This window comes from Rhinatrema bivittatum, chromosome 19 (assembly GCF_901001135.1).
Source record: "Rhinatrema bivittatum chromosome 19, aRhiBiv1.1, whole genome shotgun sequence".
In the NCBI taxonomy this organism is placed as follows: Eukaryota; Metazoa; Chordata; class Amphibia; order Gymnophiona; family Rhinatrematidae; genus Rhinatrema; species Rhinatrema bivittatum.
In genome coordinates, this window is record NC_042633.1 from 21,975,299 (window position 1) to 21,995,515 (window position 20,217).

Here is a 20,217-nt window from a genome sequence, read left to right on the forward strand (position 1 = left end):
AGAGGATTTTCCCCCTCCCCCACCCCCTTAGCGATCCTGGGTGTGTAGTGATGTCGCTTTTTGTCTCATGTCTGTCCATTACAAAAGTAAAATAAAATTCTTTATTCCATTCAGGCAGGCTTAAAAGGTTCTTAAAACCTTTCTCCAGAAAGCTGTTTTAGTTTTGTTGTTCCTATTAATTCAGAAATAAAAAGAAAAGTCCACAATTTGATCTTTTGATGTGGTTGTGCTGGTCTAGATGGGGGTGCTCAGCCTCGTTTCGTTTCCTCGGACTTCGGAGAGGGGGCATTACCTAGAAGGGAAAAAGACATTTAAATGGGAGGTCATGTCCATTCTGTCTCTGCCTAATGTATTCCCTCCCACAGGACCCCTGTTCATTTTGGCCTTTCCCCTTTTTTTACGGATAAAATGGATGTAATTACTTTTTTTTTTTTTAACTTCCGGTAGCAAATCTTTGGCTGAAGCGTGCCTGGCTGGCCTCTCTGTTAGCAGGATGAGGAAGTTTTGGTCCTGGTTTTACCTCCTTCCCCCTGCCCCATCCTCATTTCACTACAAGCAATCTGGTCCCCCTGGCAATTTATCACAATCTGCTTGTGCTTTAAACTACTCTGAATAATTTTATATCATCTGTAAATTTGATCACCTCCCTCGTTGTATTCCTGAGGCACTCCACTGTTTACCTCTCTCCATTGTGAAAACCAGACCACTTAGTTCTACTCTGTTTCCTGTCTTTTAACCAGTTTGTAATCCACAAAAGGACGTTTGCCTCCTATCTTAATGACTTTATTTTCTTAGAAGCTTCCCAAGGGGGACTTTGTCAAATGTCCTTTGAAAATCCAAATACACTACAGCTACTGGCTCACTTTTGTCCACATGCTTATTCACCCCTTCAAAATAGCATAGCAGATTTGTGAGGCAAGACCTTCCCTCAGGTAAAATCCATGCTAGCTGTGTCCCATTAAACCTGTCTATAGGTTGTGTGATTTTGTTCTTTAGAAATGTTTCCATGATATGTCCTGGCACCGAAGTCAGGCTCAGCAGGCTATAGTCTTCCAGATCAACCATCAAGCCCTTTTAAATATCAGGGTTACATTGGCCACTCCAGTCTTTAGATAAAATGGATGATTTTAGTGATGTTACAAATTACGAGTAATATGTCTGAAATGTCATTTTTGAAATCTTTCAGAACCCTGGGGTAATATACCATTTAAGCCAAGTGATTTGCTACTCTCTTAGTTTGTCAATCTGGCCTCTCTGTCTTCCAGAAGTTCACCTGGATTTGATTCAGTTCATCTGTATCTTCACCTTTGAAAACTCTCTGGCATAGGTATCTTCCCAACATCTTTTTAGTGAACATAAGTAAATCAATTAGTCTTTTCCCATGGCCTTATCTTCCCTAAGTGTGTCTTAAAAGCAAAAGAAACAAAAAAAAATCACCCGAGGAAAAAGAGAGGACAGGTGGTTGCTTTTTCTTTTTTTACAGGCAGAACGTTTTTCCTCTCCAAGGTGACTCCTGCCAGCTTTTGCAGAGTGACGCGGGAGCGCCACGTGGCCTGCCGGCAGGGAGGTGTGGTCCTTTACCGCTCAGCCCATTGGTTCCAGCGGGAGGGCGGCGGCCCGAAAGCCGGCCGCTGATTGGTGCCTCTTGCTGTTGGGCCGCAGAGGGAAGCAATACAGGGTGACACCGGAAGGGTGCCGCTCCTGCCCCTTCCTGAGAATTTTCCCCATTCCTTTCCTCACCCACTCACTGGGCTTGCAGAATTAGGCAGAGCTTTGGCTAATTTGGATAGAATGGGGGAAAAACCTTTAGTAAATCAAGATCTTGTAAAATTCCCCGAGCCACCGCCCCCCCCCCTTTCCATTCAGCACATTAAGGTACCGTGTCCTGTTTATGAAGGGCAGACCCTCCTCCCCTCCCCCACCCCGGTGCAGGGATCGGGTCGCGCTTTCCCTGCTGCCTTGTGCTGGAATGCAAAGTGTGTGATTAGTGTATAAGACGTGTTACAGGAGGCAGCGTCTTGGATTACCGTCGAGTGCTTGAATTTTGTGTTTGTTGAATGGTGTGCTGTGTTAGATGTATTTTTTGGGAGGGGTGTATGGTGTGGTGTATAAGGTGCATTTTATGGGGGAGGGTGCCCAGTGTGTAAGATGTATTTTTGGAGGCGTGCATGGTGTGTGTAAAATAGATTTTTTTGGGAGGGGTGCATGGTGTGCTATGTAGTGCACAGCTGTGTCTTGCATTCTATAGTATGCAAGGGGAATCTTTTCTTTGTGTGTGTGTGTGTGTGTGGGGGGGGTTACACAATATTGTAGAAGGTGTATATTTTTTTTGGGGGGGGGGGAGGTGAGAGGTTGCACAGTTCACTTCGTAAGGCGTGTGTGTGGTTTTGGGGAGGGGGGTGCGTGTTCGGGGCGGAACTTCCTGGACGCGGTTGCAGTTTCCGGCCGTTCCTGACGCGGAGACACCAAAGGGGGATGGAGGTGGCGATGGCTGCGACGTTGAGGAGAGGCGCTCTCCCGGGCGGGGGGAGGAAGGTGAGCGAAGTGGGGAATTGGGGGAGCGGTTTCAGGAGCAGGGACAGGAAGGTGAGAGGGTTAATCCTGAGATAATGCGGAGAGAGACATGCCGAAAGTAGAGCAGCTTTCTTGGCCTGGGGGAGGGCAGAGGAGCCTCATGGAAGGGGAAGAAGTTAGAGACATGAGGAGGAGGTAAGGGAAGCTGGAGTGGGTGGAAGCAACGAGGCAGGTGGAAAAGAGAGAGACGCTTCAGGGTAGGAATCTACCTGGGCTCTTTACTCCCTTGCAGGAACATCCTCCTCCACTTTCCCTTCTCTTCCCACTAGTTGATGAAGATCTGCATTTCAGCTGTCAGTGCTGTATTCATGCTTTGCTTGTATCCGTGTGAGACCTGCATGGAGCTCTGATGAAGATCTGCTCCAGCTGCATGTGCTGTATTCCGATTTTAGTGTATTGGTGTGACGCCTGATGACCTGCTCTTCAGTAGTCTGTGCTGTATTCATGCTTTGCTTGTATCCGTGTGAGACCTGCATGGAGATCTGATGATCTGCTCCAGCTGCCTGTGCTGTATTCCGATTTTACGTGTATTGGTGTGATTCTTGCATGGGGCTCTGATGATCTGCTCTTCAGCTGTCTGTGCTGTATTCATGCTTTACTTGTATCGGGTGACACCTGGATGGAGCTCTGATGACCTGCTCTTCAGTAGTCTGTGCTGTATTCATGCTTTGCTTGTATCGGTGTGATGCCTGCATGGGGCTCTGATGGAGATCTGCTCTTCTGCTGTCTGTGCTGTATTCATGCTTTACTTGTATTAGTGTGACTCCTGCATGGAGCTCTGATGAAGATCTGCTCTTTATCTCTCTGTGCTGTATTCATGCTTTACGTGTATCTGTGTGACTCCTGCATGGAGCTCTGATGAAGATCTGCTCTTCATCTCTCTGTGCTGTATTCATGCTTTACGTGTATCGGTGTGATACCTGCATAAGGCTCTGATGAAGGTCTGCTCTTCTGCTGTCTGTGCTGTATTCATGCTTTACGTGTATCGGTGTGATGCCTGCATGGGGCTCTGATGAAGGTCTGCTCTTCTGCTGTCCATGCTGTATTCATGCTTTACTCATGCTTTACTTGTATCAGTGTGACTCCTGCATGGGGCTCTGATGAAGGTCTGCTCTTCTGCTGTCCATGCTGTATTCATGCTTTACTCATGCTTTACTTGTATCAGTGTGACTCCTGCATGGGGCTCTGATGAAGGTCTGCTCTTCAGCTGTCTGTGCTGTATTCATGCTTTACGGGTATCCGTGTGATGTCTGCATGGGGCTTTGATGAAGGTCTGCTCTTCATCTCTCTGCGCTGTATTCATGCTTTATGTATATTTGTGCGAGGCCAGCACTGGGGATGAGGGGTTGTAGTGTTTACCCTCTAATGACAATCAGCATCACAGCGCTCCAGATATAATGGCTGGAGGTGGTTTAATGGATTCTTTGCCAGCTGGGCTGATTCCATATGTGTTGCAGTCTCTGGGCACTGTTTTTTATTTATCCCTGTTTGGAGGTCAAAGTCTGGAATGAAAAGAGGGAAACTTGTGACCTTGTGTTTTGTTTGTGGTTTTTTTTTTTTTTTTTTTTTTTTTTTACTGTTTTAAATAAACAAAGGGAGGACAAAAACAAATTTCAGGTAGCAGTGAGATACTAACCAACAATTTGTGGCGCACATGTGACTGTCACTAGCATCAATAAATATATCAGAGTACATATCCACCATATCTGCTGCAATTCTCTAGTCAATTCGATGCTACCGCCCCCCCTAAGGCGCCCTGGCTCCTAGAATTGAAATATTTCCGCTGTGGCCCCCCCCCCCCCCCCCCCCGATTCTATTATAAGACTTCTTGCGAAGAGCGTGTCATTTTTCCCACTACCGCAGTGTCATGTACCTGCTTGTGTAAGTGAGATAAAAGTGGCTTCACCTGCCATTGAGAAGCGCTGGTGAGCCGAGCCGCGTGCATTAACTGCTCGCGCTGCACGCCTGCGAGGGACACATCCACCCGAAGCCTGAGAGAGACCCTTGACTGGCTTTAGATCCATATGGCCGCCATCCGCAGTGCCACTCGCCTCCAGAACTCTGGACGAGTGCGCACCCCCCCACCAAACATGGAGAGAGCCCAGCTCCCCACCCCCTCCAGCAAAACGGGGAGGAGGAAGGAGAAAACCCTTACCAAATAAAGGGGGTATCTGGAAATGGAGATCCTATGCACCTTTTTCCAAATTCTACCCAGTCTCTCTCTCTCCCCAGCCCCAGATCCCTATTCCAGCTGTCTACCACATTCCCCGTGGATCCTTCTCCTCAAGCATCAGAGTTATTGCTTTGTAGACTAACGAAATAATTGGGTCTGTTTTAATTTTTTTAACTGCCTTCTGTTCCACTCCCTCACTGTGCATGCCGAGTCTGCTCTGTGTCCTAATCTCAGACATCAAAGCGGTTTGGGCATGATCCACACTGAATACGTGCATGAGGGTGTGGCAGGTGTGTTATTACGCAGGCCTCAGCCCTGGGGCCACGTACTCTCGCAAGTCGTGTGCTCCGTTGATCAAAGTCAAACCGTGGTTTTGTGGTCCTTGGTGTGCGTCATGCTGGCCTGGAGAGTTGGGACATGGGAGCTGGGCTGCAGGCTGCACTATTCATGTACTTAAAAGGATTCCATCTAACACACCGTCTTCTGTAACACGTTTATACACTAAACTCACACACATTCTACACCTTGCATGCCATGCTGGCCTGGAGCATTGGGACATGGGAGGTGCCTGATTACAAAAAGTAGTGCCTCAAAAAAAAGCGCTTTCCATAAGATCATGCTGGGCCATGGACCGGATCTTGGTTATGAAGCACGCCCCACCCCCCAATGCCATTCTGGGCTGCTGGGGCATGGCATATGTCCTTATTAGGAAAAGACAGCATTTCCCCTAACATTAGACTCGGGTGCTGGTGCATGTCCTAGTTAGGAAGGATAGCTCCTCCAGCCGCATGGCACCTCCTTTAACATCATTATAGCGTGCTGGGAGATATGTCCTAGTTATGAAGGACACAACACCCATCTCCCGGCACTAACCTGAAAGAGCATGCTAGGGTGCTGGTATTTATTTACAGACATTCAGCCTTTTTCTATCAATGGCCTCAAGGCGGATTACAATTTTAGATGAAGTATATCCTGGTTATGAAGGTCAAGACTGCCCCCTTCTTTGCTGACACTATGCTGGCCTGCTGAGAGATGATGTTTGGCCTAGTCATGAAGAATAATGCCTTTCCTAACACTGTGTTGGAGAATGGGGCTTGTCCTGATTTTGAAAGATGGTGCCTGCAGCAGTAGGGCACTTCCCCTAATATCATGCTGGGTACTGGGAGATGAAGCAGGTCCTGGTTATGAAGGACGGGTCCTCTCCTCCTTTCTAACAGCTTGCTGGGAGATGAAGCATGTCTGTTTTAAACCTGGCTGTTTAAAAAGCTTTCCCGGACACCGATTAATTCTATTCAGCCAGATTCTACCACTTCCACATGTAAAAATGTTATTACTAATGTAAATACCTATACCTAATGTTATTTCTCTCCTTTTCTTCTCTCTCCTCCCAGTTCTTTTACCTTGTTATTTGTAACTGCTTCCTTCTACACAAATAGGTTATTGAATTGTTCACTGTACACCCCTGTTATATGTAAACCGGCATGATGTGTTTGCAACATGAATGCGGTATATAAAATTTTAAATAAATAAATAAATAAATAAATAATAATGTCACAGAACCTCTCCTCCTCGAACACCATGTTGGGAGATGGGGTATGTCCTGGTTGTGAAGGACAGGAGCTCCCCTCCTTTTCCAACGGCATGCTGGGAGGTGAAGTATGTCCTGGTTATGAAGGACAGGCCTCCTCCTCTTCCTTACACCATGCTGGGTGGCTCACAGTGCTATAAAAGCTTTGTTGATGTACTGCCTATCTCTGGACTCTGCACAGGGCCTTGGTGCCCATTCTGAGTGTGTCGGATGGGCGTTTCTGCCCCGGTTGGTTTCCTCTGCCATCAGGCTTGGGGCAACGGTGAAGTGCCGACTCCTGGAGCTGTTGCGTCCTCCTGGTCACTTGTGCACCCCTCGTTCTACTGCAGACCAAGCCTTACCTTCTGTGCTCTCTACACTAAAGACATATGTCCAGGGAGGGGTAATGGGGTAGATCCAGTTGTGATTTCTCCTGAAGTTACCCTGGCGGGCTCAGACCTTTCGTGACCTGCTACCGAGTTTTTTTTCCTGCGCTGTCTGGGGCTTGTGAAGAAGCCTGATGTGGGGTACACTTCTCCCCCCTCCCCTGAATTTGCCGGCTTTGTAAAAAAGATGTTGCAGTCTCCTGACGTGCCCCATATGCCTCGCTCTACTTCCTTTTCTCTCTCCCCCTCTCTCTCTCTCCAACATTCCCCTCCTCCGATATTTTTTTCTGTACCTTTCTCTTCCTATTCCTCGCTTTCCTCAGCTGGAAAAATGTTAATATCAATAAATCTTTTCATCTTTAAGATGCCACCGTGTCATTTTTGTTCATACACATAATCACCTTTTCCTTGCTTTTAGGACTAGATTAATAATTCTAAGAGAAACCTTCAGGCTGTACTCACCGCAAACCCAATGTCATTCGACCAGGAATAGTGGGGTCCGGGGTGGGGGGGTGATTTATCCCCTAGAAGTTAATTGTTCAGCGCAGGAGGTTCATCTCTGCTCTGCTGGCTGCGAGCTCTGATCCCCCCCCCCCCCCCCCCCCCGCCGCTTCTTTCCCCAGAGACACCAACCTGTTAAGGGATCACGTGTCACCTCAACCCTCCTTTACCCAGAGGTGGAGGGCAAACTTCACTGAAGGAGGAGGGTGGGAAGCGTCCCTGATTGGGTAGTGGAGCAGGGCCCCCCCCCCCTTACAGAGAAGGAGGAGATCCCCTGGGTGCAAGGGTTTCCCCTTTCTCACGCTGCGGCTGCTGCCTGCCCCTCCCTCCCTTCTGCCTTGCTCTTTTGGGATGTGCTGAGCTCTGCAAAAAAGTGCCAGCCAGCGAGTTGCCTTGGTGCTCCCAGTGCCTGCAGAATGCAAATGAGCCCTCTCCCTACCCCGAGTCCCCTGGGAGCCAAAACTGGACAACCCCCCCCCCCCCTTCCCCACATTTTTGGATGCCTAGTTACACAAGAGGACCTCTGTGTGGATTTTAATGGACTCCACCCCTCCCTCACACTATTCACTTTTTCATGCACTTTGCCTCTTTCGTCTCTGATTCACTTTGCTGATTACTCATTAACAAGACACAGGCTTTTATACTCTTCCCGCCCCAAACGCCAGTGATCTTTGGAAGGGCTTGGCAGCTGGGACCAAAGCCACTTGACACGCGTGTGCTTTTTATTATTTATTTATTTATTTATTTATGTATTTATTTATTTATTTATGTATTTAGTCCCAGGCACTGTCGTGACTTACGAAATGCTCTCATGTTTTTGTTGGGTGGGGGGGTTTGGTTGGGGGTGGGCAGAGTGTGATGCCTTGGAGAAAGAAAACCTGCCGGCAATTTGCCCCAGAGCAGGCGGGTCTCCTGCGGCCTGGCACTGCGTTGGCGACCCTTGCCCCTTCGCCTCTCATCTTCTCAAACCTCACACCCTCCAACCCGTCGATGTTTCCTAACCTTCTCGTTTCTTGCCGTAGGCCTTTTCACGGCTCCTCTGCCCCCTGGCCCAGGGGTGGCTCTGCGGGCCCTGGAGATGCCTGAATTCCACTTTCAAGGTAAAAACTGTGACGGGCTTAATGTTCTCTCGCTAGCTCTGGGCCATAGGACCCGAGAGTCTCGCTGGGTTAGTCAGTTGCTGAGGGGCTCTGGCATCCCTCGCCCCCCCCCCCCCCCCCCGTGGCGACTTTTCTTGGCTGTCCAGTCATTTCCTTTGTCTGCTTCCTTTGCAGGCCTCGGACGTGCAGGTGGAGCTCAGCAAGCGGCCCCGGGAGAAGCCAGACCCCGACAAGCTGGTGTTTGGCAAGACATTTACCGACCACATGCTGACGGTGGACTGGAGCAACGAGAGAGGCTGGGGGAAGCCTTACATCAAGCCCTTCCAGAACCTCTCCCTGCACCCTGCCACTCTGCCCTGCACTACTCTGTGGAGGTATGGCGGGCCGAGGGGGGGGGGGGAAGGGAGCGGTGCTACCGAGTTGTAAAAGATGGAGGAAAGCGATAACGGTCCCATGTGTACAAGCGCGCCAAGGTCGGAGGCCCAAGCGGATGGTGGTTCTTACCCCCAGGAAGTCATCAATCCGGGTGGGAGAAGGCGGCCTGGTTCCCTTCCTGACCCAGCCTTTTGCTGTCTTGCTGCCCCCAGCTCTGTCACTGCTCTGCTTTACTTTGCTTTGCAGATCCTGTGCCCTTCCTTACCCAGCTTGCACCCACCCCCAGCTCCGTCTCTGCCCTTCCATTCACCCTTATTCCCCCCCCCCCCCCCCAGCTCTCTCCCCACTTTGCACATTATTTTGGAAGCCCCAGTACCATGCCTGACCCAGCCTACGTCACCTGCCCTTGCCGCATCCCTCTCAGCTCCCCCCCCCCCCCCCGCCCTGACGTTGGCCCTCCCCGCTCTGCCCCCACCACTCGTTCTCTTTCTGTGCATTACTTTGGTGGCACCTACACCGGTTCTAACCTCTTCTTTTTTTTTTTCTCTCCATTCTCTCTCTGGCAGCTCTTTGAAGGAATGAAGGCGTTCCGAGGGTGGATAAAAGATCCGTCTCTTCCGGCCCATGCTGAACATGGAGAGGATGCACCGGTCAGCACTGCGAGCCTGTCTGCCGGTGAGTGCGTGCGAGGGTGTGTGAAGCTGTCTGCCGGTGAGTGCGTGCGAGGGTTGTGAAGCTCTCTGCCGGTGAGTGCGTGCGAGGGTGTGAGAAGCTGTCTGCCGGTGAGTGCGTGCGAGGGTGTGAGAACTGTCTGCCGTGACTGCGTGCGAGGGTGTGTGAAGCTGTCTGCCGGTGAGTGCGTGCGAGGGTGGAGAAGCTGTCTGCCGGTGAGTGCGTGCGAAGGTGTGTGTGTATGTAAGGAATGTTCTTTGAGTACGACCCCAGGGACTCCCTCTCCTCTGTTCTTCTCAGTCCTTCGATAAGAACGAGCTCCTGGAGTGCATCCGAAGGTTAATTAAGGTGGATCAGGACTGGGTCCCACACTCCACAGCTGCCAGCCTCTACATCCGCCCCACCTTTTTGGGACTGAGGTGTGTACAAAGCGGGAGCCCCGAGACGAGCAGCACCATGTTGCTTGTAACCAAATCCATGCAAGGGCCAAACTGGAGAGCAGTGCTAGCATGTTCAAATTACCAGAACCCCCCTCTGGTCTCTGCCCTTTCCACCTTACCGCTGCAGCACTGCAAATGCACCCAGTCTACGGCTTCACCCCCCTCGCTCCCCCACCATTATGCATCCCCGCTGTCATCTCACTTTACCCCTCACTCCCCCCCACCCCTGAGGATCCTCTGCGCCTCTCCCGGGCTTTACCCCTCACTCCCCCACCCCTGAGGATCCTCTGCGCCCTTATTCTCCTCTATCTTTTCTGTGAAGATATCTGTAAACTTGGGGGTTCCCAGGCAACCGTACACTGAGAATCCCCTGATCTCCTGTGAGGTGATTGCACAGTGTCAGGAGGTGGCTGAGCTGATCTGTTTGTTCTCTGCCTCTTGACAGCCATCGCTGGGGGTGAGCAAGCCCAACCACGCTCTGCTGTACGTCATCCTCGGGCCAGTGGGGCCCTACTTTGCCACAGGCAGCTTCAATCCTGTCTCCTTGCTGGCAGACCCCCGCTTTGTGCGGGCCTGGCTGGGCGGCGTTGGGGACTGCAAAATGGGCGGGTGAGTAAAGCCTGCATGCGTCCTGGGCCCCCGGACCCGGAGCAACTCTGCAGAGAGACCAACATTGACCCCATTTTACAATGTATCTCTTCTCAGCCATCCCCCAGGGTCACACAGAGAGTCAGTGACAGAGCCGGGGATTAGAGCTGAGGCACAGAGATAAAGTGACTCCCCCCAGGGTCACACACAGTCAGTGACAGAGCCGGGGATTAGAGCTGAGGCACAGAGATAAAGTGACTCCCCCATGGTCACACACAGAGTCAGTGACAGAGCCGGGGATTAGAGCTGAGGCACAGAGATAAAGTGACTCCCCCAGGGTCACACACAAGTCAGTGACAGAGCCGGGGATTAGAGCTGAGGCACAGGAGATAAAGTGACTCCCCCCAGGGTCACACACAGAGAGTCAGTGACAGAGCCGGGGATTAGAGCTGAGGCACAGGGAGATAAAGTGACTCCCCCAGGGTCACTCACAGAGAGTCAGTGACAGAGCCGGGGATTAGAGCTGAGGCACAGGGATATAAATGACTCCCCCCAGGGTCACACACAGAGTCAGTGACAGAGCCGGGGATTAGAGCTGAGGAACAGGGAGAGAAAGTGACTCCCCCAGGGTCACACACAGAGTCAGTGACAGAGCCGGGGATTAGAGCTGAGGCACAGAGATAAAGTGACTCCCCCCAGGGTCACACACGAGTCAGTGACAGAGCCGGGGATTAGAGCTGAGGCACAGAGATAAAGTGACTCCCCCCAGGGTCACACACAGAGTCGGTGACAGAGCCGGGGATTAGAGCTGAGGCACAGAGATAAAGTGACTCCCCCCAGGGTCACACACAGAGTCAGTGACAGAGCCGGGGATTAGAGCTGAGGCACAGGGAGATAAAGTGACTCCCCCAGGGTCCACACAGAGTCAGTGACAGAGCCGGGGATTAGAGCTGAGGCAACAGGGAGATAAAGTGACTCCCCCAGGGTCACACACAGAGAGTCAGTGACAGAGCCGGGGATTAGAGCTGAGGCACAGAGATAAGTGACTCCCCCCAGGGTCACACAGAGAGTCAGTGACAGAGCCGGGGATTAGAGCTGAGGCACAGAGATAAAGTGACTCCCCCCAGGGTCACACACAGAGTCAGTGACAGAGCCGGGGATTAGAGCTGAGGCACAGAGATAAAGTGACTCCCCCCAGGGTCACACACAGAGAGTCAGTGACAGAGCCGGGGATTAGAGCTGAGGCACAGGGAGAAAGTGACTCCCCCAGGGTCACACAGTCAGTGACAGAGCCGGGGATTAGCTGAGGCACAGGGAGAGAAAGTGACTCCCCCAGGGTCACACAGAGTCAGTGACAGAGCCGGGGATTAGAGCTGAGGCACAGAGATAAAGTGACTCCCCCCAGGGTCACACAGAGTCAGTGACAGAGCCGGGGATTAGAGCTGAGGCACAGAGAGAAAGTGACTCCCCCAGGGTCACACACAGAGTCAGTGACAGAGCCGGGGATTAGAGCTGAGGCACAGAGATAAAGTGACTCCCCCCAGGGTCACACACAGAGTCAGTGACAGAGCCGGGGATTAGAGCTGAGGCACAGGAGAGAAAGTGACTCCCCCAGGTCACACACAGAGTCAGTGACAGAGCCGGGGATTAGAGCTGAGGCACAGGGAGAAAAGTGACTCCCCCAGGGTCACACACAGAGATTAGTGACAGAGCCGGGGATTAGAGCTGAGGCACAGAGATAAAGTGACTCCCCCCAGGGTCACACACAGAGTCAGTGACAGAGCCGGGGATTAGAGCTGAGGCACAGAGATAAAGTGACTCCCCCGGGTCACACACAGAGTCAGTGACAGAGCCGGGGATTAGAGCTGAGGCACAGAGATAAAGTGACTCCCCCCAGGGTCACACACAGAGTCAGTGACAGAGCCGGGGATTAGAGCTGAGGCACAGAGATAAAGTGACTCCCCCAGGGTCACACACAGAGAGTCGGTGACAGAGCCGGGATTAGCGCTGAGGCCAGAGAGAAAGTGACTCCCCCAGGGGTTGCACTGTCGGTGACAGAGCCGGGGATTAGAACTCCTTTCCCAGCCATTCTTGTGAGCCTCCTCAGTACTAGGCCCAGTGTCCTGCTCCTCATTCTGTCTTTCTTTGCCTCCACCTCTCATTCTCTCAGGAACTACGGCCCCACCATTTATGTGCAGCATGAGGCAATCAAAGAAAGCTGCCAGCAGGTGCTCTGGCTCTACGGCGAGGACCATCAGCTCACTGAGGTGGGGACCATGAACATCTTCCTGTACTGGACTAATAAGCAGGGAGGTAAGATGCAATGGGACCCCCCGCGCCCCCCTCGCGCCCCTTCCTGTCAGTGGGGGACTTGTTTTTTTGTATCAGATCCTCGATGGCAGATACCAGAGCTCGGAGGGCAGTATTTATCTAAATACCGGGAGCCCCACCCGACAAAGGGTGAAGGGAATCGGAGAAACGTTTACAAGGACCGGGGAGCGGTGCGGGGGGAGTTTTTTACGAAGACGGGCCTTAAAAAGTGTAACGGATATCGGGGGGGGGGGATTTCCACGCAGCCCTGCACCTTGGAAACCGTGGGGGAGATGTGTGCAGGGGGCTCTCGAGCAGGGACAGACCTGCGGGAGGTTTGTAAAGACCGCCCCGGGAAGCGTTTAAGCAGTAGAGCTGCTGGGGGTCCCCTTCCTGGGCGAGGTGCCTTGCGCAAACGGCCCCTGTAAAGTGTTTTTGGGTGGCATCGCCCGCTTGGTTGGGGGGGGGGGGGGCTCAGCAGAGCGCCTTTGTGGATCTAAGGGGGGGGGGGTGTCCAAACTGAGCCTCCCTGGTGGCACCCCTCCCCCTCCCCCCCCCCCTTCTGCTGCCTGCGCCTGGTTTTAACGGCCGGCGGCCGGAGTTTCCCCCGAATGATGGAGAACTGATCCCCCTGTTCCTAGTGGCTGTAGAGGTCAATTTATTCTAAACCCCCCCCTGCGGGGCGGCTGCATCTTAAGCCGCCCCGCAGGGTCAGGGCCCGGGGTTACCCAGCTAAATTTGAAAGCGCACCCCCAGGGAAGCCCTCTGACCCAGAACCCCCCTCCCCTCCCCCCCCCTTTTTTTTTTCCCTCTGATTTTACATTTTGTGATTTCATCGGCTTAAAACCCGATTGTAGATAGGTCAAACCTTTTGAATGGCAACCTCCTCCCGCCAGATGGCTTCTTAGTTCATAATTTGCTTTTGTGCTTCAGAGGAAGAGCTGCTGACCCCCCCGCTGAATGGCACAATCCTGCCAGGGGTCATACGGCAGAGTCTGCTCGACCTGGGAAGGAAGTGGGTACGTACGAGATGCTCGGGAACCTTTTATTAGCAGGAAGGGGGATATCTTTATAACAAGGGAGAGGGGACTGTCCTTAGAGCAGGGGACTTTCAGGAGGGGAAATGTCTGTATCAGGGGGGGGCTCTTGGGAGTGAGAATGTCCTTATAACAGGGGCTATCAGGGGGCTCTTGAGAGGGATAATGTTCTTGTAACAAGAGCTTTGGAGAAGGGGGATGTCCTTATTACAGAGGTTCTTGGGCGTGGGGAATGGGATGGCCGGCTCTGAAACGCAATGTGTCCCCCCCCCCCCCCCCCCCCTCTCTCTCTCTCTCCAGGGAGAGTTTAAGGTGTCGGAGAAGACCATCACTATGTCTGAGCTCATCCAGGCCTGCAGGAGGATCGGGTGAAGGAGATTTTTGGCACAGGCACTGCCTGCGTGGTGTGCCCTGTGAACCGAATACTATACCAGGGGAAGGTGAGTGGTGGGGGGGGGGGGGGGAGGTTGGCGGTGGACAAGGAGAGGGGGAGAGGGTTAGCAGAGGGGGACGGTGGTGCTTTGGGGAGTTTCTGGGAAAGCATAGGTCTCACTTCGAGCCACGTGACCTTTTTTTTTTCCTCCTATAAGAGGGACTTGCATTGTCAGCAGGTGATGTAACTGTGGGACCGCAGGGTTAAACTCTGGACACTTCGAATTTCAGAAGAGCCTTTTGCTTGTTCTCTCTAGCTGGATGACATTCGTGATGCCCAGAAAGGCATCTGTGCTGTTAGTAGTGGTCTCGTGAGGTGTGTTTCTTCTTAGTATAAGAGGGCTACAGCCTTCAGAGGACAGAAAAGTGGAAGGGGATTTTTTTTTTCTCGGCTGACATTACTCCACGTAAAACATTTTGCTGAAAAATGCTCAGGCTTGAATTGTTTGCACAGGGTACAGCTGAGAACAATGAGCTTTGGGGAGGGGGATGTTTTTGGTTATGGTATCATTTCTCTCCCTTCTCACACAGAACTACCATATCCCCACCATGGAGAGTGGACCGGACCTAGCAAAGCGATTCCTGACAGAGCTGACTGACATTCAGGTAACTCAGAGGAAAGTGAATTCCTTGCAGCCAGTAAGGGGGCCAGTGTGTCTGTGGGAGGCGCTGTCCTTCATAACCAGGACAGCCCGCCATCTCCCAGAACCGCAGCATGGTGTCTGCAGGAGGCACTGTCCTCTTTAACCAGGCCAGCACGCCATCTCCCAGAACCGCAGCATGGTGTCTGCAGGAGGCACTGTCCTCTTTAACCAGGCCAGCACGCCATCTCCCAGAACCGCAGCATGGTGTCTGCAGGAGGCACTGTCCTCTTTAACCAGGACAGCACGCCATCTCCCAGGACCCCAGTGCGGTGTCTGCGGGAGATGCTGTCCTTCATAACCAGGACAGCCCGCCATCTCCCAGGACCGCAGCATGATGTCTGCAGGAGGCACTGTCCTCTTTAACCAGGACAGCACGCCATCTCCCAGGACCCCCAGTGCGGTGTCTGCGGGAGATGCTGTCCTTCATAACCAGGACAGCCCGCCATCTCCCAGGACCGCAGCATGATGTCTGCAGGAGGCACTGTCCTCTTTAACCAGGACAGCACGCCATCTCCCAGGACCCCAGTGCGGTGTCTGCGGGAGATGCTGTCCTTCATAACCAGGACAGCACGCCATCTCCCAGAACCGCAGCATGGTGTCTGCAGGAGGCACTGTCCTCTTTAACCAGGCCAACATGCCATCTCCCAGGACCCCAGTGTGGTGTCTGCAGGAGATGCTGTCCTTCATAACCAGGACAGCACGCCATCTCCCAGGACCCCGAGCATAGTGTTAGGAGGTGGGTGAAGCTGTGGGGTTGGAGGCACTGTCCTTCATAATCAGGATATGTTCCAGCAGCGGTGCTGTCCTTTTATAACCTGGACACACTCCAGCTTCCAGCACTGGCATGGTGTTAAGGGGTGACACTGTGCTTTTGGAGGTGCCATCCTTCATACCCATCTCTCCACAGCTTTCCCAGCGCTAGTGGATATCACGAGGCAGCCTCGCGACCCGGTGAGACAGACAGAGAGGGTGGCATGGGTACCACAGGCAACCCCGACGCCCTCCTCCGCTTTGTATTTCAATATTTTCTCCTGCTGTGGAAGTGATGGGGCTGGTGGGGGGCGCAGGGGCGGTATTGACTGTGACCGCTGGAGAATCCCATTGGGCCCTTTTGTGCATGGAATCTGTTTACTGCACCTTCCTGGTATTCCCCACCAGAGGGCAGCACAGCCAAGGGAACGGAATCTGTGATCTCTGCAAGGGCGCCTCCGTGCCCCTGTGCTCCCAGCGCGGTCTGCATGGGAGGTGAGGAACACCCCCTCCAGTCGCTCTGCAGCTTCCGAAGGCGCAGTAAAGCTCGGACGGTGCCAGTCTGCCCTCACGGAAAGGTAGGGGAGGGGGGGGGGATGGGGAAAAATAAGCAGAAGCTGGGCCGAGTGTCCAGTGGTCAAAGTTCCCACCACGCTGAGCTTGGAAAAGACCACAGGACATGCCCCCCCCCCCCCCCCCCCCCCCCATATCTCCTCCTCGGATCAGAGGATAGGGAGCAGCAGTCCTGCTCTCCCTCACATCTGGGGAGGGGCTTTGCAGCTTCCCTCTGCCCCCTCATCCCCCTGGACATTGGGAGGCCCTCGGGGAGGCCAGGGCGAACCCGGAAAACCCCTCCCTCCAGCCACTGCAACTAACATCTGTCCCTCTACCCCCATCCTCCCTCTCTCTTCCCTTCCTTTTTTTCTCTCTTCATATGTTTGCTCTCCTCTCTCTCACTCATTCTCCTCTTCCACGTCTCACTCTTCCCCCCCCCCCCCCCCCCCCCCCCCCCCCCCCCCCCTCTAAGACTGCTTTCTGACAAGTTATTTCCCGGAGCAGCTCCACCCTGGGGTCAGGTTCCAGGAAACATTTAATCTTTCGCAGTGTTTACATTTATTAGAGTCTTTCCGAGATATTGTGACATTGCAGTGGAATTGCATCTTCCTTCCCGGCCTCGTCATTCTCGTCCGTCCCCCCCCCCCCCCCATTACTTTCCTGGCTCTTGGCTCTGATGTAAGACTGGGGTAAAAGCAAAGGCGGCCAGGTGTCCGAGCATTCTCGAAAGCCCCGATGGCTGTCCAGGAGGAAGGAAGCCCCAGAGCGGGGAGAAGGGTTTCTTGCCCTGCTAGCGGCAGCTGTATCGTGTTTGGAGCATGCGAGTGGCCCCACTGGGTCACGCCGAAGGTCCATTTGGCCAGTGGCGTGGATAAGAACCGGGGCTTGTGTAGATTTCCAGACCCAGCATCTAGCAGTCCTGCTCTTGGATTGGGGAGCCCCGACCATTACATTCAATAGATTGTGTCTGAGCCCCTTACGACCCGCTGGTATACTGTTTGTCCCCGTTCCCCCCACTGGAGATAACGGTGGACTAGATGAAGGAGTCTCTCCTCCTGCTTGTATTAAATCGGGCAGAGATGTTTGTGCTGTTTCTTTTGTTCCGGTTTTTGTACTTTACTATCTCCCCGCACCTTCTCTTCCCACAGTATGGCCGGACCACCAGCGACTGGGCACACTTCGTGTGACCTGCTCACGCCTACCCAGCGTCGTCGGATCCAGAGGCAGAAACCCAAGATTCACAATGTTCCTATTTTGTTTTTATTTATATGGGGTGCATGGTGGTGGGGGGAGGAGGGTGTGGCACCTCCCTTTTTATTTTTTTTTTCTCTTATCCTACTGGTGTAGGATGGGCTGGGGGAGGACTCATACCTCAGATCACTCTGCTTCCTGTCTAGTCCTGCGGGAGGGAGCGTTACTTTGGAGCAGGCGCCGGGCCCTGACGGGTTCCTTGTACTGAAAAGTGACAGTGGCTTCCCCAGTTCATGAGCACAGATCAAACCATTCGGTAATACAGGGGGAGGGGGGAGAGGAGGGTGATTTTTAAGACCAATTCTCAAATTTGTTTTCCCTTCAGGTGATTATTTTTTAAAAATCTCTGGCCAGATATGGATTACGTCCATCCTGTTTATTTGGGTGCTGGACGGTTAAACTCCCAGCCCTAGGGCAAGGCCCAACTGGGGATGAGGGGAAATAGACTGAATTAGGATAAAAGGAAAAGCCAGACCAGCCCACACTGCTACTGAATAAGGGTCTCCAAATGATCCCTGCTTGAAGGAAAGGAAATGGGCGTGATCCTCCTTAGCGGAAGCGAAGAAGATGTGAGTTGAGTAATCACATCAAGACCTTCCCGCGGCCTCAGTGTCAACGGAGCTCACGGTCTTAATCGTCTCGTGGTTCCCTTTTTTTCCTGGGAGACAGCTCTTGTGTCTGTCCCCCACTTAACTCCCCAAGCTGCCATGGTGGGGGGGGGTACAAAGGTGGGTGGGAGTCACGCACATCTAACACGCAGAGCATCTCCTGGCTGTTAAGCATGGCAACCCCTTCGGATCTCTCTGCGTGAGGAATGGGGCGATTTAGGGAGTTGATTGGAAGGTGAGAAAGACATTCCCCCCCTCTCTAAATTCTGGTGTTGCCCACCCTGCCCGCTGGTGACGTACTGTAATGCCCGTTGGTGTATGGGGTGCTCTGTGGGCTGTTTTTTCCATGGCTGTGAGCCCATCTCTCCGTTTAGGTCTCCCCACGTCTGGGGGTGGAGGGATTTTTAAGACACCCATTCACTTCCCCCTGCAGAATTTGCACTTGGAGCGTCTGTACACATCATTTGGAAGAAAGGGAGGGCGTTAGGAGCAAGTTGGAGTCTCTTGATATAATGATTCCAAGAATCGGGAAGGTGGGGTTTAGGGGCTTTTGCAAGGGTCCTCGGCTAAGGGATGATTGCGCCTATGGATTTCTCCTCTTTCCTTACTCCCCCCCCCCCCCCCCCCCCCCCGTGTAAGCTCTTCGGCAGGGGCACCTAGTCTATGGCAATTTCTAGCTGCCTTTCCGTTGTTTGAGGTGGCTTTATGAAGTGGAGGGAGGACCCTAGGGTGGCCACTCCATCCCAGGTTAGCTGGAACGGCCTGATCCAGTGCCTGGTTTTCATCTGGGGTGAAGTGGCTGCCCGAGAAGGGAGCCCCGGTCTCTTGCATGATGAGCGAGAGGGATATCGCCTGGTAAATCCTCTGTAAATCTGTGCTGTCTCTGTACATCATCTTTTGGGGGGGGGGGGATTTGAAATTTGGCAATTAAAAAGCTGTAAAGACCAAACCTGCCTTTTTGTTTTTTGGTTTTTTTTTTTTGCACATGAGAGCTGGGGGGAGGGGACAGAGAGACTAAACCTCCGTGGGCCGGCTCTGCGGGGGAGCAGGAGGTGTCTTGACCTTTGAAGATAGGGCATCCCCTGGCCAGCATTTCTCTCATCTCGGGTGGGTTCTTCCTGTAGCCTCGTACCAATGGCACAGCCTAAGCTGGAGGTGGGGATTTGTCGTGCAGCGAGGGCTAATGTGGTTGGTTTCTCCGAAGCTGGTGGCTGGTGGTTCAACATCCCCCCCCCCTCCCCCAAAACCGCTTCCCAGCCACGTACGTAGTGTGCAGGATGAGCGGGGGATGGACGGTAGGGTTGGCCACCTCGCCGCAGGTCAATCAGAAAGGCTGTGCCTGTGCCGGGCTCTACCCCACCCCGGTGGCCGCTGGGAGTTGTGGTTCTCGGTTTCACCCCATTGGTGTCCCCCTAAGAAACTCAGTAGAGCTGGGTTGGGGGCAAACCCAGGACCGGATCAGCCTGATTCAGTTGACCTGGAGTGAAGGGTTTAACCCTAATGAGTACAGTAGTGGAGAGGAAAGCTGCAGATCAATGGGGGGGGGGGGGGGGGCGCGCAGTGACCAGATATTGATAAGGGAGGAGAAACCAGTCTGCTAAGCGAGATTGGAGCCCGGGGGTGAGAAGTTTCCAGAAGGTGGGGGAGAAACGCCTGTTGTAAGCCTTGCCCGACTTCTCCCTCTCTTTTTTTTTTTTTCTGCATCCCTCCTGTGATGCTGCTTGTCCTGTCTTCCTCCTCCTCCCCCCCCCTCCCCTACCAGCCTCAACAGCTGGGGGGTCAGGGGCACCAGCTGTTCTGTTCCAGAAACCCCCCCCCCCCCCCCGCTCTCTTCCACTGGCTCTGAGATGTGGAAATGGGTCCCTTGACGGCTGCTGTGTGGGTTGGGGTGGGGGGGAGAGCTACGTGAGCGTCTGTGCCTGCCGCCAAAAAAACCCAAACCAGAGCGCGGGCGAGGCAGGGCCCGAGACCCGTTCCTGTTGCCTTCCTCGGAGGAGAGCTTGCATAGCTGAATCTTCCGGGCACCCCCCCCACCCCACATCTTCCGGCCGAGGACTGCCAGCAGCCCGGCCCGGATTTCCGAGTGCGTTCTTCGGACGAGGATAAATATTTATCTATTTTTTTTTTCCTGGCAAGATGAACTGGGATGCTAGGCTGGGTGAAAGAGCAGCCCCCGGGGAGAATGGAGCGAGGGTTTTCAGTAAGGAGAGACGTCAGAATGAACACAAGAGCGGGAAACCCCCCCACCCTGGCG

At 53.2% G+C, this 20,217-nt stretch overlaps 1 long non-coding RNA gene and 1 pseudogene across 1 annotated transcript; one reads left to right on the forward strand and one right to left on the reverse strand.

Annotated features, from left to right (window-relative positions):
- Window positions 1-87: 87 nt before the first annotated feature.
- On the reverse strand, window positions 88-3,347 carry LOC115080139. Its single transcript, XR_003853524.1, has 2 exons — window positions 2,784-3,347; window positions 88-292 (listed from the first exon to the last, which is right to left on the reverse strand). It is a non-coding gene; the product is annotated as an uncharacterized LOC115080139 (long non-coding RNA).
- LOC115080138 lies at window positions 2,381-18,906 on the forward strand (annotated as a pseudogene).
- Window positions 18,907-20,217: the final 1,311 nt, after the last annotated feature.